Source organism: Muntiacus reevesi, chromosome 6 (assembly GCF_963930625.1).
Source record: "Muntiacus reevesi chromosome 6, mMunRee1.1, whole genome shotgun sequence".
In the NCBI taxonomy this organism is placed as follows: Eukaryota; Metazoa; Chordata; class Mammalia; order Artiodactyla; family Cervidae; genus Muntiacus; species Muntiacus reevesi.
This window is the reverse complement of record NC_089254.1, coordinates 100,958,410-100,974,948: the sequence shown is the minus strand read 5'-3', so window position 1 is coordinate 100,974,948 and position 16,539 is coordinate 100,958,410. Positions and strand designations below refer to the sequence as shown.

At 40.2% G+C, this 16,539-nt stretch overlaps 1 protein-coding gene across 1 annotated transcript in view; it reads right to left on the bottom strand.

Annotated features, from left to right (window-relative positions):
- ZYX (zyxin) overlaps positions 1-16,539 on the bottom strand; it is a 38,998-nt gene that overhangs the window by 21,363 nt on the left and 1,096 nt on the right. The gene's annotated exons all lie outside the window — the stretch shown is intronic.

Sequence of the window (16,539 nt, the reverse complement as noted above, 5' to 3'; positions counted from 1 at the left end):
TTGTGGCTGCCTTAGGAATTTGTGCTCAGTATCAATTAACCTTCCTCTCTGATACGTTGACCCTCTTCCTCTTGCTCAGACCTCTTCAGACCCTTAATTACGATCTAATGTCTCCCATTAAAACAAAAGCAGCACTTTATTAAGCTGTGGAGTTTTAGAGCTGCCTTTCTCTGCATTTGTTGGGGGCAAGCATGTCTTTGATGTGTCTCAGTCCTGCAGATAAAAGGGACATATCTTTGTCTTGAGGACATGGTCTTCAAAATGGGATCTTTAAGTGTCTTGCTTGGTCCTTTAAGTTTTAGTTTTTTACTATTAACAGGACTGTTTAGCTCTGTAGAATTAGAGACCCCCACCACTACTATTGGGCTTCCCTGGTGGCTCAGATGGTAAAGAGTCCGCCTGCAATGCAGGAGACCCAGGTTTGATCCCCAACTTGGGAAGATCCCGGAGAAGAGGATGGCTACCCACTCCAGTATTCTTGCCTGGAGAATTCCATGGAAAGAGGAGCCTGGTGGGCTATATACAGCCCATGAGGTCACACAGAGCAGGACACAACTGAGTGACTAACACTTTCACTTTTACTTTCACCACCACTATCACCACCACTTGTCTGAGGTTCAGTCTCTAAAGAATCTGCTTGTGGACTTCCCTGGAGGCTCAGTGGTAAAGAATCCACCTGCCAGTGCAGGAGACTCTGGTTAGATTCCTGGTCCGAGAAGATCCCACATGCCTTGGAGCAACTAAACCTTTGTGCAACAACTACTGAGTCTGTCCTCTAGAGCTCGGGAACCACAACCACTGAATCCACCTGCCACAACTACTGAAGCCCGAGTGCCCTAGAGCCTGTGCTCTGCAACAAGAGTAGCTGCCACAATGAGAAGCCCACATTCCACAACTAGAGAGCAGCCTCGGCTCGCCAAAACTAGAGAAGAGCCCGCACAGCAACAAAGACTCAGCACAGCCAAAACTAAATAAATAAATAAAATTATAAAAGAATCTTCTTGCAGTGCAGGAGACCTGAGCTAGATCCCTGGGTTGGGAAGATCTCCTGGAAAAGGGAATGGCCAACCACTCCAGTATTCTTGCCTGGAGAATTCCATGGACAGAGGAGCCTGGTAGGCTACAGCCCATAGGGTTGCAAAGAGCTGGACATAACTAAGTGACTTTCACTTTCATCACCACCAAACATGTATTTAGAGGCCAGGAGTTCTTAAACATTTTTGTGCCCTGGATCCCTTGGAAATCTGGAAAAGACATGGTTTCAGTCTCAGAATAATATTAAACACATAAAACAAGATATAGATTACTAAGGGAACCAGTTATATAAAACATAGTTATGATAAAATTGATATAGTATATATTCTTATTTATAAAAGTATTAAATAAATAAACATAGAGGCAGGTTCAATACTACCATAATTTCAAAGTAGTGATGAATGTAAAGGATATTGTAAAAAAAAAAAAAAATCTGCAACAACCATTGTATTATAGTTTCAACTAAAAAAGATGCACAATGTGAGAGTTTCAAGTTAAGTTTATTTGGGGCAAAATGAGGACTGCAGCCCAGGAGACCACCTCAGATTGCTCTGAGAAACTGTTTCAAAAGGTAGTTATACCCAGTGGGTATAATGGTTTCAAAATATATTTCAAAATCAATGTATTTGATTTTGGGGAAGGGGGAGTTCACATAATCAAGTATATATCTTACAGAAGGTTTCTGCTAATCATGAGGAGCTGATGTCACCATGAAGGGATTTAGTACTTTTCTAGATATAAGGCAAGGATTGGGATCATGAAATCAGTTCTTAAAATATCTAACTAGAGATCTCTTCAAGAAAATTAGAGATACCAAGGTAACATTTCATGCAAAAATGAGCTCAATAAAGGACAGAAATGGTATGGACCTAACAGAAGCAGAAGATATTAAGAAGAGGTGGCAAGAATACACAGAAGAACTATAGAAAAAAGATCTTCATGACCCAGATAATCACAATGGTGTGATCACTCACGTAGAGCCAGACATCCTGGAATGTGAAGTCAAGTGGGCCTTAGAAAGCATCACTACGAACAAAGCTAGTGGAGGTGATGGAATTCCAGTTGAGCTATTTCAAATCCTGAAAGGTGATGCTGTGAAAGTGCTGCACTCAATATGCCAGCAAATGTGGAAAACTCAGCAGTGGCCACAGGACTGGAAAAGGTCTGTTTTCATTCCAATCCCAAAGAAAGGCAATCCCAAAGAATGCTCAAACTACCACACAATAGCACTCATCTCACACGGTAGTAAAGTAATGCTCAAAATTCTCCAAGCCAGGCTTCAGCAATACGTGAACCGAGAACTTCCAGATGTTCAAGCTGGTTTTAGAAAAGGCAGAGGAACCAGAGATCAAATTGCCAATATCCACTGGATCATAGAAAAAGCAAGAGAGTTCCAGAAAAACATCTATTTCTGCTTTATTGACGACGCCAAAGCCTTCGACTGTGTGGATCACAATAAACTGTGGGAAATTCTGAAGGAGATGGGAATACCAGACCACCTGACCTGCCTCTTGAGAAACCTGTATGCAGGTCAGGAAGCAACAGAACTGGGCATGGAACAACAGACTGGTTCCCAATAGGAAATGGAGTACGCCAAGGCTGTATATTGTCACCCTGCTTATTTAACTTATATGCAGAGTACATCATGAGAAATGCTGGGCTGGAAGAAGCACAAGCTGGAATCAAGATTGCCGGGAGAAATATCAATAACCTCAGATATGCAGATGACACCACCCTTATGGCAGAAAGTGAAGAGGAACTAAAAAGCCTCTTGATGAAAGTGAAAGAGGAGAGTGAAAAAGTTGACTTAAAGCTCAACATTCAGAAAACTAAGACCATGGCATCTAGTCCCATCACCTCATGGGAAACAGATGGGGAGACAATGGAAACAGTGTCAGACGTTATTTTTTGGGGCTCCAAAATCACTGCAGGTGGTGACTGCAGCCATGAAATTAAAAGACGCTTACTCCTTGGAAGGAAAGTTATGACCAACCTAGATAGCATATTAAAAAGCAGAGACATTACTTTGCCAACAAAGGTCTGTCTGGTCAAGGCTATGGTTTTTCCAGTGGTCATGTATGGATGTGAGAGTTGGACTGTGAAGAAAGTTGAGCGTCGAAAAGTTGATGCTTTTGAACTGTGGTGTTGGAGAAGACTCTTGAGAGTCCCTTGGACTGCAAGGAGATCCAACCAGTCCATCCTGAAGGAGATAAGTCCTGGGTGTGCATTGGAAGGACTGATGCTGAAGCTGAAACTCCAATACTTTGGCCACCTCATGTGAAGAGTTAACTCATTGGAAAAGACCCTGATGCTGGGAGGGACTGGGGGCAGGAGGAGAAGGAGACGACAGAGGATGAGATGGCTGGGTGGTATCACTGACTCGACGGACATGAGTTTGAGTAAACTCCGGGAGTTGGTGATGGACAGGAAGCCTGGTGTGCTGCGATTCATGGGGTCGCAAAGAGTCTGACACGACTGAGCGGCTGAACTGACTGACTGAACTAAGAACCTGTTCCACCAGTTTCCCTGGAGCACAGTGCCTCATTCTCCACCCTGAACTCCCTTCAGGGCGGGTCGAAGGTCAACAGCTGCAGCAGCACAGGGTTCCATCTCTGTAGAGGCAGACTCAAATGCTCTTGCAGGCTTGCCTACTCAGTGGCTTCAGTCATTGTCTGACTCTGTGTGACCCCATGGACTGCAACCCGCCAGGCTCCACAGTCCATGGGATATTTCTGGCAAGAATAGTGGATCGGGTGGGATCTTCCCCACCCAGAACTGAACCTGCATCTCCTGCACTGCAGGTGGATTCTTTACCACTGAGCCACCAGGGAAGCCCCAAATGCCATTGGCAAGTGCCAATTTGTAGTGGACAGGTCCCCCTCAGGGTTATAAATTTGACCATACGCTGGAAGGCATTTCACGACCATTTTGTCCCACACTGCTAGGAAGTCTCCTTCCTAGTTCTGGAGAAGATTTTGCTGATAGGTCATTCAATGTGCTATTACTGGACTATGTTTTAATAACCAAAGATCTCTGGGCATCTATCTTCTAGTTATGGGTCAGGAAAACATTCTCTATTATTGCATCTTCCCATATCTAGAGTTACACTATTACAGCCATTGATTGTATACAGAACGATATATTTCATCAACTGCTGCAAGTCACCTAGTCATCATTATTTTCACTGGAGTCTCCATTACATATTTGGTAACTGAAATAAACAACAATCTTGTAAAACTGGCAAAAAAAAAAAGTAACATAACTGACAGTATTATTAAAGTCATAAGTGAGAATTTAGCCAAGAACTTCAATTAGGTGTAGCCCAATATACCATTTTACTTCAGGGTTGCTTACTTCAAGTATACCCAGGTATACCCAGTATACCCATTTTACTTAGTGTATTCTGTACCAATCTTTATTGTTTTTAGGAAAATTATATATTGGCACTGTTCATAAGACACTCAGTTTAAATTCCTAGTGTTATTAGGCTGATTATCCTTAGTATAATTTAACTGTTCCCAAGATAAAGGAAGGGTCTTAAAATTTAAATGACCACAGCCTGGTGTAAACCATATAAATCCATCCCATTATTATGAGAGTTTTCCTTTAAATAGATGAAAGGTTACAGCCTTTGATTGAGACTTAGGTCATTGTTCTGATTGAGTTTGAGTGACCCTAAAATAAAATATAAATCTATGGCCTGGGTCAGAGCAGGTATTATTAATTGGCCAGGTGGGAGGATCCCATGTAATAATATCATGAATAGACAAAACAGGACCAAACAGTCTTTCTTCTAAAATAAATTTCCTAAGGGCTATCCAATAAGAGGCTGAGAGGAAAGCAAGCCATCAAGGCAACCCAGAAGTACTAGACATGGGTAATTGGCCACAAATCCAACAATTGCGTTGATTTTTAAAACTAACATAGGATCTTGTCCATGATAGAAAACATTTTATTTATACGCAAAGGTCAAAAAAGTCAAGAAAGCATTATAAATGATCATAAAAATCAAGTCTAGCATCTTGGCTAAACTGTCCTACTTCTGATGTCATCTTCTTCTCTTCCAAGTATAGTGCAGTTTCTTCTGTTTGAGTGTCATTTTAAGGTGAGTTTGAGGTCAGCAGTCCACTCTTATAGACCAGTCCAGTGCAGGGGCCTTTAGAAGTGAGAATTAATCCAGCTGTCAAATTCCCTTCAATTTCACTGCTCATGAGCTAGTTAAGAGTATCTGATAAAAAGGCCTTTCCATCCTGGTTGGAGTCTTGGTTGCAGGTTGTGAGGCATCTGATCTTCATCCAAAGATTACTGAGATAAGCTTCAGAAACAAACTTGGAGTGTCCTTTAATAATTCAATCAAAAACTTACATTAATATACAATAACAGGGTTTCCACAGTGACTCAGCAGTTTAAAAATCTGCCTACAATGGAGGAGACCCAGGTTGATCCCTGGGTCGGGAAGATCCTTTGGAGTAGGGCATGGCAACCCACTTCAGTATTCTTGTCTGGAGAATCCCATGGACAGAGGAGTCTGGCTGTCTACAGTTCCTCGGGTCACAGAGTCGGATATGACTAATGTGACTGAGCACACACATACCATAAGAGCAAAGAACTATCCAGGAAATGAGTCTTAGTAGATACACACCTCCATTAACAAACTGGGATTCAACGTTCTTTGAAACATCTTTTCTCCCTAAAATTATCCTTGTTTTTACCAAATATAACCAAATTAAGACTAGTTTGCTTGCTAAATGTCTGGTTTCAATAAACTCAACCTGATGATTTACATAACCATAATTGATCATAGACTTTTTTTTTTTTTTTTTTTTTTGCTTTGCTGAAACTTTTATAAAGAATGTCAGACTAAACTTTAAAATAAAACTCTCAGAGCTAGGAAAGTAATGCCAAGGGCTTTTGTCTAACAGATCTAGGTGAACTCCTCCCTTCTCAAGTTCTCCAAAATTCCTTGAGATTGCTGTACCTGTTAGTGAGATGGCCTTCCTAATTTATAGATATCCTAACTTAAAGCTACTGGAAACCTAACAGTTTCCAATCTCTGGACAGATAAGATAGAGAAAAAAGATAAATGTTTCCATTTTGCTTACAAAAGTATAAGCTAACAAATTTCTGTAAGCCATAATTAAATTGAAAAGATTTTTTATTACACTTGAAAAACACAGATTCAAACTAGTAATTTTTCATATAGAGACTGTGAAAGTTATAAGCATATTCACCAGTTCATTTAGTCCTTTTGTTAATCTTTGTGAAGCTATCAAGTTTTCCATTACTTTTTTATTTCTTACCCAGTTCAGCATTATGGTCTGAAAGTCAGAAACTTGTATTTATCTAAAGGTCCTTTCTATAAATCTTCTTGAAGAGGAAGCGTTTTTGCAAAAACATCAGAATAAAACCATAACTGTCAATAATGACAAAAGACTTAAGGCATGTTTTAAAAATCTGATTACAATGAAATTGACAAATAAACTTGATTATGGCTGTGACAACACTTTAAGATAGTAACTAGAATTATGACTGACAACATTTTACCAGGATATATTAGAATTTTAGGAATTTCATATGCTTTCTAGGATATCTATATTAGTAATATTTATCATACTATATAACCTGAGGAGATTAATTACTCATTTCACAATACTTCCCATGCAATTCAACATACCAAATGAACCTAACTAGTTTAATATCTCTCTTTGGGAAGTTTCAGAGGTCCTTTGAAGCATACCAATCTTAGCTAGAGGTCAAAAGTACTTCGTTAGAATTTGATTACGGAAGTTTTGTCAATAACTATCATAAGGGTTTAGGACACTCAGATAAGAGCATGGGTCACTGTGAAACAATAGTTATTCATTTAACCAAAGTAACAATGGTGGTGGTTTAGTTCAACTCTTGTGACTCCATGTAGCCCACCAGGCTCCTCTGTCCATGGGATTCTCCAGGCAAGAATACTGGAATGGGTTGCCATTTCCTTCTCCAGGGGATCTTCCCAACCCAGGAATTGAACCCAGGTCTCCTTCATTGCAGGCAGATTCTTTACCAACTGAGCTATGAGGGAAGCAATGATTTCAAAGGCAAATACATAGCAGATTGTTTAAGAGGTAAAGAAACTTAAAAATCTGTTATCAGAGGCAACTTAAAATCTTGTCTCTTTTTTAACAGAGAGAAAAGCCAAATTGAAGTTTTGTACGAGCTTACTTTTAAAGTTCATTTACTCAATTAAACTTATTTTAAACTTATCACTTAGCTTACGTTAGCACAATTTTAACTTTTAATTTGTTGGATATCTGGTGAGATCCTACAATGTAATTATTTCTAAAAGTTCATCTAAAGCTCCTATTTGTATTTTCTTCCCTTAAAGCTTCCTTATCTTAAAAAATTTTTTTAAATTTCATTTACATTTCTTTATCTAAAAGTTTCTTTACATTGAATTGTGCCACCACCTACTTGTCTGGTGATGTATTACAAAGAGCGTATACTAAGGCTCAAGGTCTAGTGGAAGTCGACTAGTCCACCCATTTGCTTCTAATCAGCCTATGTAATGTCCTTGGGTTATGTCATTCTTACAAAGGTTGTAGCTTGCCCCGTTCCCTCCTTAAAGGCAAAGAAACTCATATAATCTGTTATCAAAAATGGCATTCCAAGAAAACTTTTCTCTGAACAGAAAGAAGAAACCAAATCTAAGTCTCAGCTTACTCTCAATAAGATTCATTTACCCTTATGGAGAACAGAATGGAGGTTCCTTAAAAAACTAAAAATACAGCTACTATATGACTCTGCAATCCCACTCCTGGGCATATATCTGGAGAACAACATGATCCGAAAGCATATGTGCACCCCAATGTTCATTGCAGCAGTTTCCAATAGCCAAGACATGGCAGCAATCTAAATGTCTATCGACAGAGGAGTGGATAAAGATGTGGTACATATATGCATGTGTGTGCTCAGTCGCTTCAGTTATGTCCAACTCTTTGCACCCCTGTGGACTGTAGCCCACCAGGTTCCTCTGTCCCTGGGATTCTCCAGGCAAGAATACTGCCCTTGCCAGGGCAGAGCAAGGTTGCCATGCCCTCCTCCAGGGGATCTTCCAGACCCAGGGATTGAACCTGCACCTGCTGTGGCTCCTGCATTGCAGGCAGATTCTTCACCACTGAGCCACTGGGAAGTCCTGTGGAACATACATAGAATGGAATATTGCTCAGCCATGAGAAAGGATGAAATAATGCCATTTGCAGCAACATGGATAGACCTAGAAAGTGTCTTACCGAGTGAAGTAAGTTAGACAGAGAAAAAGAAATATCACATGACACCCTTTATACGTGGAATCTAAAAGAAATGATATGAATGAAAACAAATTACTTATAAAAGGATAGAGACTCATAATCTTAGTGAGAACCACAAACTTACATTGCCAGGGAGAAGGGATAGTTAGTGACTTTGGGAAGGTCATGGACACACTGCTATAGGTAAAATGGATAGCCAACAGGCCATATTGTATAGCACATGGAACTCTGCTGAATGTTACGTGGCAACCTGGATGGGACGGGGGGTTGAGGGAGAATGCATATATGTATATATACGGTTGAGTCTACTTGCTGTTCATCTGAAAGTACCACAACATTGTCAATCAGTTATACCCCAATATAAAATCAAGTTTAAGGTTTAAGAAAAAAGAAAAAAATCATATCGGGGAAAAAGAGTTCATTTATCCAACTAAATTCAATTCAGTCTCAGGAAATCCTGATATACATAACTTTTTTCAGTATATATATATATATATATATATATATATATATATATATATATATATATATATATATTCTTCATATCTTCTTTTACTGAAAACACATATCTTAGGTTCCTTAAAGTTTTTTCCACATTTAATTACTTTTCTTGTTGACAAATTCATAACAGATAGAATGAGGTCTTATTTGGCCTCTAGGAAACTTACGTACAACAGAAATATTATACTTAATACAGATAACTCTAGACATGTCTATATTATCAAACCCACATGCTTAAGCCACCTTCAATAGCAGATACCAATTCAGTACTGAATATTTCCCATATGATGGGTCCTAAAATTTATCTTGGCCAATTTTCTATACATTTAGATTTAATTTGTAATCACGTACTTTCAAGTCCATTAAATCTCTACCAATTTGCCACCACAGGCAGAGCCTGAGGCAATAAGGAAGCATTCTCTGGTGTCACATTTGAGATGTCCTGTTAGTTACCAAAGACATCTCAACTGTCAGTGTGAGTACCAACACATATATATCAACAAGCAAACATTAATACCAAGTGTCAATTTGATACTGAATATTTCCCAGTTCACATGAACCTGAAATCCAAATTTAGCGTAATTTCTCTTGCACTTAGAATTATTTGCTTTTAAGCGCTGACTTTTCTCTAAGCCAGTTAAATAGAACTCATTTACGAATTAACCTCAGTAACAGTATCCAAAATAAAGACACATACTGAGACATGTTGTTCAGTCACCAAGTCACATCCGACTCTTCAAGACCCCATGGACTGTAGCACACCAGACTTCTCTGACCCTCACCATCTCCCAGAGTTTGCCCAAGTTCATGTTCAGCAAATTGGTGATGCCATCCAATTATCTCATCCTCTGTCGCCCTCTTCTCCTTCTGCCTTCAAATTTTCCCAGCATCAGGATCTTTTCCAACAAGTCAGCTATTCATATCAGGTGGCCAAATTATTGAATCTTCAGCTTCAATATCAGTTCTTCCAGTGAATATTCAGAGTTGTTTTCCTTTAAGATTGGTTTGATCTCCTTGCTTTCCAAGGGACTCTCAAGAGACTTCTCCAGCACCTTAGTTCAAAAGCATCAATTCTTTGGCACTCTGCCTTCTTTACTGTCCAGCTCTCACATCCGTACATGACTACTGGAAAGACCATAGCCTCAACTATATGGACGTTTGTCAGCAAAGTGATGTTTTTGCTTTTTAATACACTGTCTAGGTTCATCATATCTTTCCTGCCAAGAAACAATTGTCTTCTAATTTCACGGCTGCAGTCACCAACCACAGTGATTTTAGAGCCCAAGAAGAGGAACTCTGTCACTGTTTCCATCATAACCCCTCCTATTTGCCATGAAGTGATGGGACCAGATGCCATGATCTTAGTTTTTTTAATATTGAGTTTTAAGCCAGCTTTTTCTTCACCTTCATCACCCTCACCTTCACCCTCATCAAGAGGTTCTTTAGTTCCTCTGCACTTTCTGCCATTAGAGTGGTCTCATCAGCATATCTGAGGTTGTTGCTATTTCTCCCACCATACACATATCCAAATAGAAACAAGAGATTTCATAGCTTTGTTTTCTAAACTTAGCCATGAATTAGATATGATAATACAAAGCTCACCAGTTTATAATAGTTGGAATAAGACAAATTTTTAAAGGCTTCTTTTCCTTCTTTTTCCCCCCTCAGATGTCAAGAATTAGAGATGGTCTGGATAAGTGTCCCTGAAAGTCATGGTCTCAAAGCACAGGGGGAAAAAAGCATCTTCTCCTGGGGGACAGCTTCAAAAAAGTTTTAACCAATTTTCTCTGGAGCCTAAAGAATATTGTGACCACACTGTCAAAAATCATCTTTATTTTTCTGTAGTCATAGTTTCATAGCCAAAATTTTAGACCAGATAGTGCTCAATAGGCCCTGATAACAAAGGCAGACTTGTTCTAGCAGGGACTGTCCCTCTGGGGAGGTGGGAGTGTTAGTTTGATCAGCCCCAGACTTTTGATCACGGGAGAAGAGTCCTGGACATAAGGGAACTTTAATCCATTTTCCCATCCTGTGGCAATAAAGATCTAATATTTTCAAGCCATTTTTCTTGGTCATTGGATCATAGCTATAGGTTGATCAGTCATTTAAAAATTTTCCCAAGAGACTCCCTGGTGGGGAATAGAACCTTAGAGGAAGCGCTTCCCATTTTTAACTCATGCAGTTTGGACCAGATGTCTGTGTGCACAAACCAATCTGTGTGCCCAAATCAAAGTAACCAAACCAAACCAACCAAGCCTGATCCTCACCAGCTGGAAGTCACACTCCAAATAAAACAAATGGCAAAGAGATGCCCAGAAATCAAAAGCCAAATGGCAAAAATCCCCCAAACATGACTTCCCAGGCAGTCCTCCTAGACCCGTGACCTGGCAGAGGCAGGGTTGTGGCCGTTTTTAGCTCTGATATATTTTCAAGCGACTTCTTGTTGGTTGCCTGCAAAGAAGTTACTCTATCATTTCCTCCTTCAGGATCTTCTAGATATCAAAGCAAGCATTCCGTTCAGTCTGATCTTAAGGCCGGCTTTTTCTAACTGTGCATGCAAAAACATCAATTTTGGAATATCAAAAGGACCCCAAATTTGGATGCTTTAGGTTGAGATCTCCTTTAGTATAATTTCCTCAGTGAAATAGGAACTTGCAAGTAGTAATTTTGTACATACATAGCCCTGGCTGGAGTGTTAGGGGCTGCTTGCTAATGCCTCTTGCTTCTTGTTTGCCAGCCGCACTGAGGAAAAGCATCCAATCAGCCTCTTACCTAACTACTCAGCACAGACCACTCAGTCTCCTGCAATTGAGCAACTTTGATATCTTTCAGTCAAGCCCCACTCAGTATCTAGATCATGAGTAGGTATGCCCCAGTATCTTTCAACTGGAAGGTGGCACGTAACCTGCTTCACTGCCAAGTAAAACTCAGGATCATCAACTAAAACAGGAGATCTGAAAACCAGGAGACACTTACCCAAATTCACCTGGTCTCCCCGAGGAGGCAGATGGATGCAAAGGCTACTACTGGTACCAAAGCTTTGTTTTCTCATAGCGTTCAGGTGAAAGAGGAAAGTCCACTCTGGGTCACTTCATCAGTCACCACAACGCTTGACCAAAAAATGATGTGCAATGTGAGAGTTATGAGTTAAGTTTTATTTGGGGCAAAATGAGGACTGCAGTTTGGGAGATAGCACCTCTGACAGTTCTAAGAAACTGTTTCAAAGAGGTACTAGGGGAAGGTCAATATATGTGATTTTGGGGAAGGGTCAGTTCACCCAGTCAAGCACATATCTTACAAAAGGTTTTCTATTAGTCACAAGAAGCTGATGTCACCATGAAATGATTTAGTGTATTTCTAGATATGAGGAGATGTGAAGATTGGGATTATGAAATCAGTTCCTAAAATATCTAACTATCTAAAGACCTGTTTCACCAGTTTCCCTAGAGCACAGAGGGCTTCTTTCTCCCTCAGGGCTGCAGAGCACGGGACTCAGTCTCCACAGAGGCAGACAGCAAATATCCTTGGCAAGCACCAATTTGTAGTTGACAACCTCTTCAAGAAAACTGGAGACACCAAGGGAACATTTCATGCAAAAGTGGGCACAATAAAGAGCAGAAATAGCAAGGACGTAACAGAAGTAGAAGAGATTAAGAAGAGGTAGGAAGAATACCCAGAAGAACAATACAAAGAAGATCTTAATGACCTGGATAACTGTGATGTGTGGTCGCTCAACTAGAGCCAGACATCCTAGAGTGTGATGTCAGGTGGGCTTTAGGAAGCATTACTACAAACAGAGCTAGTGGAGGTATTGGAATTCCAGCTGAGTTATTTAAAACCCTAAAAAATGATGCTGTGAAAGTGCTGCACTCAATATGTCAGCAAATTTGGAAAACTCAGCCATGGCCACAGGACTGGAAAAAAATCAGTTTTCATTCCATCTCAAAGAAAGGCAGTGCCAAAGAATGTTCAAATTATGGTACAACTGTGTTCATTTCACATGCTAGCAAAGTAATCCTCAAAATCCTTCAAGCTAGGCTTCAACAGTATGTGAACCAAGAACTTCCATATGTACAAGCTGGATTTAGAAAAGGTAGAGGATCCAGAGATCAAATTAACAACATTCATTGCATCACAGAAAAAAATCAAGGAAATTCTAGAAAAACATCTATTTCTGCTTCATCAACTAAGCTAAAGCCTTTGACTGTGTGGATCACAACAAACTATGGAAAATTCTTAAAGAGATGGGAATACTAGACCACCTTGCCTGTCTCCTGAGAAACCTGTATGTGGGTTAAGAAGCAACAGTTAGAACCGGACATGGAATAACAAACTGGTTCAAAATTAGGAAAGGAGTGAGTCAAGGCTGTATACTGTCACCCTGCTTATTTAACTTATATGCAGAGTACATCATGCAAAATCCTGGGCTGGATGAATCACAAGCTGGAATCAAGATCACCAGGAAAAATATCAACAACCTCAATTATGCAGATGATACCACTCTAGTGGCAGAAAGTGAAGAGAAACTAAAGAGTCTCTTAATAAAGGTGAAAGAAGAGAGTGAAAAAGCTGACTTAAAACTCAACATTCAAAATAACTAAGATCATGACATCTGGTCCCATCACTTCAAGGAAAATAGATAGGGGAAAAGTAGAAGCAGTGACAGATTTTATTTTCTTGAACACCAAAATCATCACAGAAGGTGACTGCAGCCACAAAATTAAAAGATGTTTGCTTCTTGAAAGAAAAGCTATGACAAACCTAGATACTGTATTAAAAAGCAGAGGTATCACTTCGCCAACATTTAGTCAAAGGTCTCTATAGTCAAAGCTATGATTTTTCCAGTAGTCATATATGGATGTGAGAGTTAGACCATAAAGAGGGTTGAACACTGAAGAACCGATGCTTTTAAATTATGGTGGTAGAGAAGACACTTAAGAGTCCCTTGGACAGCAAGGAGATCAAAGCAGTCAATCCTAAAGGAAATCAACCCTGAATGTTCATTGGAAGGACTGATGCTGAAGCTGAAGTTTCAATATTTTGGCCACCTGATGCATGAGCTAACTCATTGGAATAGACTCTGATGCTGGGAAAGATTGAAGGCAGGAGGAGAAGGGGAAGACAGGATGAGATGGTTGGATGGCACTACCGATGCCATCCAATGGACATGAGTTTGAGCAAACTCCAGGAGACAGTGAAGGATGGGGAAGGCTGGTGTGCTGCAGTCCATGGGGTCACAAAGAGTCAGACAGGACTTAGCGACTCTTCAACAACATAGAAGCATCTGCACTTTTCATGGCTGACAAAGACACAGTACAGCACTTCTAATACTACCACGATTTGCTGCCTACAATCCTAACAAGTGCACAGAGAATTTCTATGACAAGTTAGTGAACATAACACCTTTTTTTCCCATCTAGGGTTATAGACTGTGGATTCTGTCCATGGATCCTGGGACGAGAGCCCCCATTTTCAGCAGTACTATCTCTAAACTTGGTTTGTTCCTTCCGCCCAAGTTCTACCCACAAGAGATTAGGAGCACAAAGCAGCAACCACAGTGAAGACAGAAACATAACTTCACCTTGGGGTTGTGCCCCAAAGGGAACCAATAAGGACGTGCCAGTGCCTTACTGGAGCATTCTGCTAAAGTCCTATATTTTTAGACTTTGGAAATGGACTGATTAATATTGTAATTTCATTGAGAGTCAAACTGTAACTGATGAGTGGAATTGGACATTTGTAAAACATAGGCTTTCTTCAAGGAATCCCATAAATTATTTGGGATGGAAATCCTGACAAAAGGCAGGAGAAAAAATCTGTGTGTGAGTGTGTGTGTGTGTGTGTGATTTTCAAACAAAAATGGATATACTGTCATTATTATAGCTTGCTTTTTTATAATATCACAATCAATCATGAGTAATTTTCAACAAATAAAGTTATAGGATAGTATTAATGGCTGCATAATATTCTATTATAGGCATTTAGCATGATTTAATTCATCCCTACATTTGAACATGTGGACTGTGTACAGTCTTTATAATTATTATGAAATTGTGCTCTGATGGGTGCTGTAAATCTTTGTCCACATGCTATTTTTATTTTCTTAGACTATTTCTATAAATGGAATTGCTGTGTCACAATTTAGTAAGAATAGTAATGCATATTTTAAAGATTTTTTTGATCTGCACTGTCAAATTGTCCTCCAGAAAGGTTGTTCCTGTTCATAACAGAACTAGAGTCTTTGACCTTGGCTCAGAAGATGGCAAAGAGACTGGGAGAATGTCTCTAAATGGTGAGAAGTAAGATGATTCAATACAAGAAAAAGGAAGGAAGCGTATTAGTGTTATGCCTCTGATAGATTCCTTTTCTCTGATGCTGGAAACACCTTTAAGACAGACTATGGGATGGGACTGAATCTTCAAGACTTGGGATCCCTTGTGTCGACTTGATTTAAATCATCAACCCTGAATATTCATTGGAAGGACTGATGCTCAAGCTGAAGCTCCAATACTTTGGCCACCTGATGCAAAGAGCCAACTCATTGGAAAAGACCTTGATGCTGGGAAAGACTGAAGGCAAAAAGAGAAGGGAGTGGCAGAGGACAAGATGGTTAGATAGCATCACCAACTCAATGCACATGAGTTTGAGCAAACCCTGGGAGATAGTGAAGGACAGGGAAACCTGGCGTGCTGCAGTTCATGGGGTTGAGAAGAGTCAGACATGACTTAGGGACTGAACAACAGCAGCAATCTTATGCAGTTGTGCTAAGGGCACCCAGGGAGGGGTTTCTATCCATGTTTGGACCATACTACTCATGAGACTAGCGGAACCAGAAAGCACTCCAAGGAAAGAACACTTTCAGGAGAGAAGGCATAAGCAGAGCTGGGTCATGACCTCTGACCTGGAGAGTCAGTGCTTTCTCTGCTCAAACAACAGGGGTTTGTGAGCATTACTATAGTAATGGAGGCTGTTTCTTCATCTTTTTTTTTTTTTTAAACCATCTTTCTATTTTCTTTCCTTTGCAGCTAGACACTACACTTCAGGAGGGCAAAATCCACTTTGTCCTTCTTGCGTATAACCAACAAAAACTGACCAGGGGGAGAAACACTTTCTAATTCCCTCCACTGCCAAACTAAGATAGCAAATCCTGCCACAAAATACACAAGGCGATTAAAATCTAAGCCTACTGACCACTGACTGTTCTGTCTTCTCTTTTGTGGTTCTACAGATGTGGTTTATTTCTTCATGCACAGAGACCAAAGATCAGTTCCGTCTCCATCATCCTATCTCCCAGATCTGCAGTTAAATTATTAGTATCTTTCCCCGTATCTCTCTTCTGGGATTCCACAGAATGTAGTGGTTATCACACTAAAGTTTAGTTTCCAATTCATGTTTTAAAGCTTAAAAGATTGTACCCGTGAGACTTGGTCTCCCTCCCTGTCCCAGGCCCACACCAGAGTCCCCTGGTCCACTGCCCTGCTCCCTGTTGAAGCTCCAGAAGCACGTGAAAGCAGACCCTGGATTAGCATTTGCTTCTGGTATTTGTGCTCACCGAGTCGCGCTTACATAAAAGGGTCTCTCCTTCCTTTCTCATGTGACTTATCTGGACTCCACCTCTTCCCTGCTGTAACTATACTGCCCATTGACCTTAGTGCCAACTTCACCCGACCCCACCAGCCAGATCTCAATCCTCCGGGCTCTTGACCGCCTC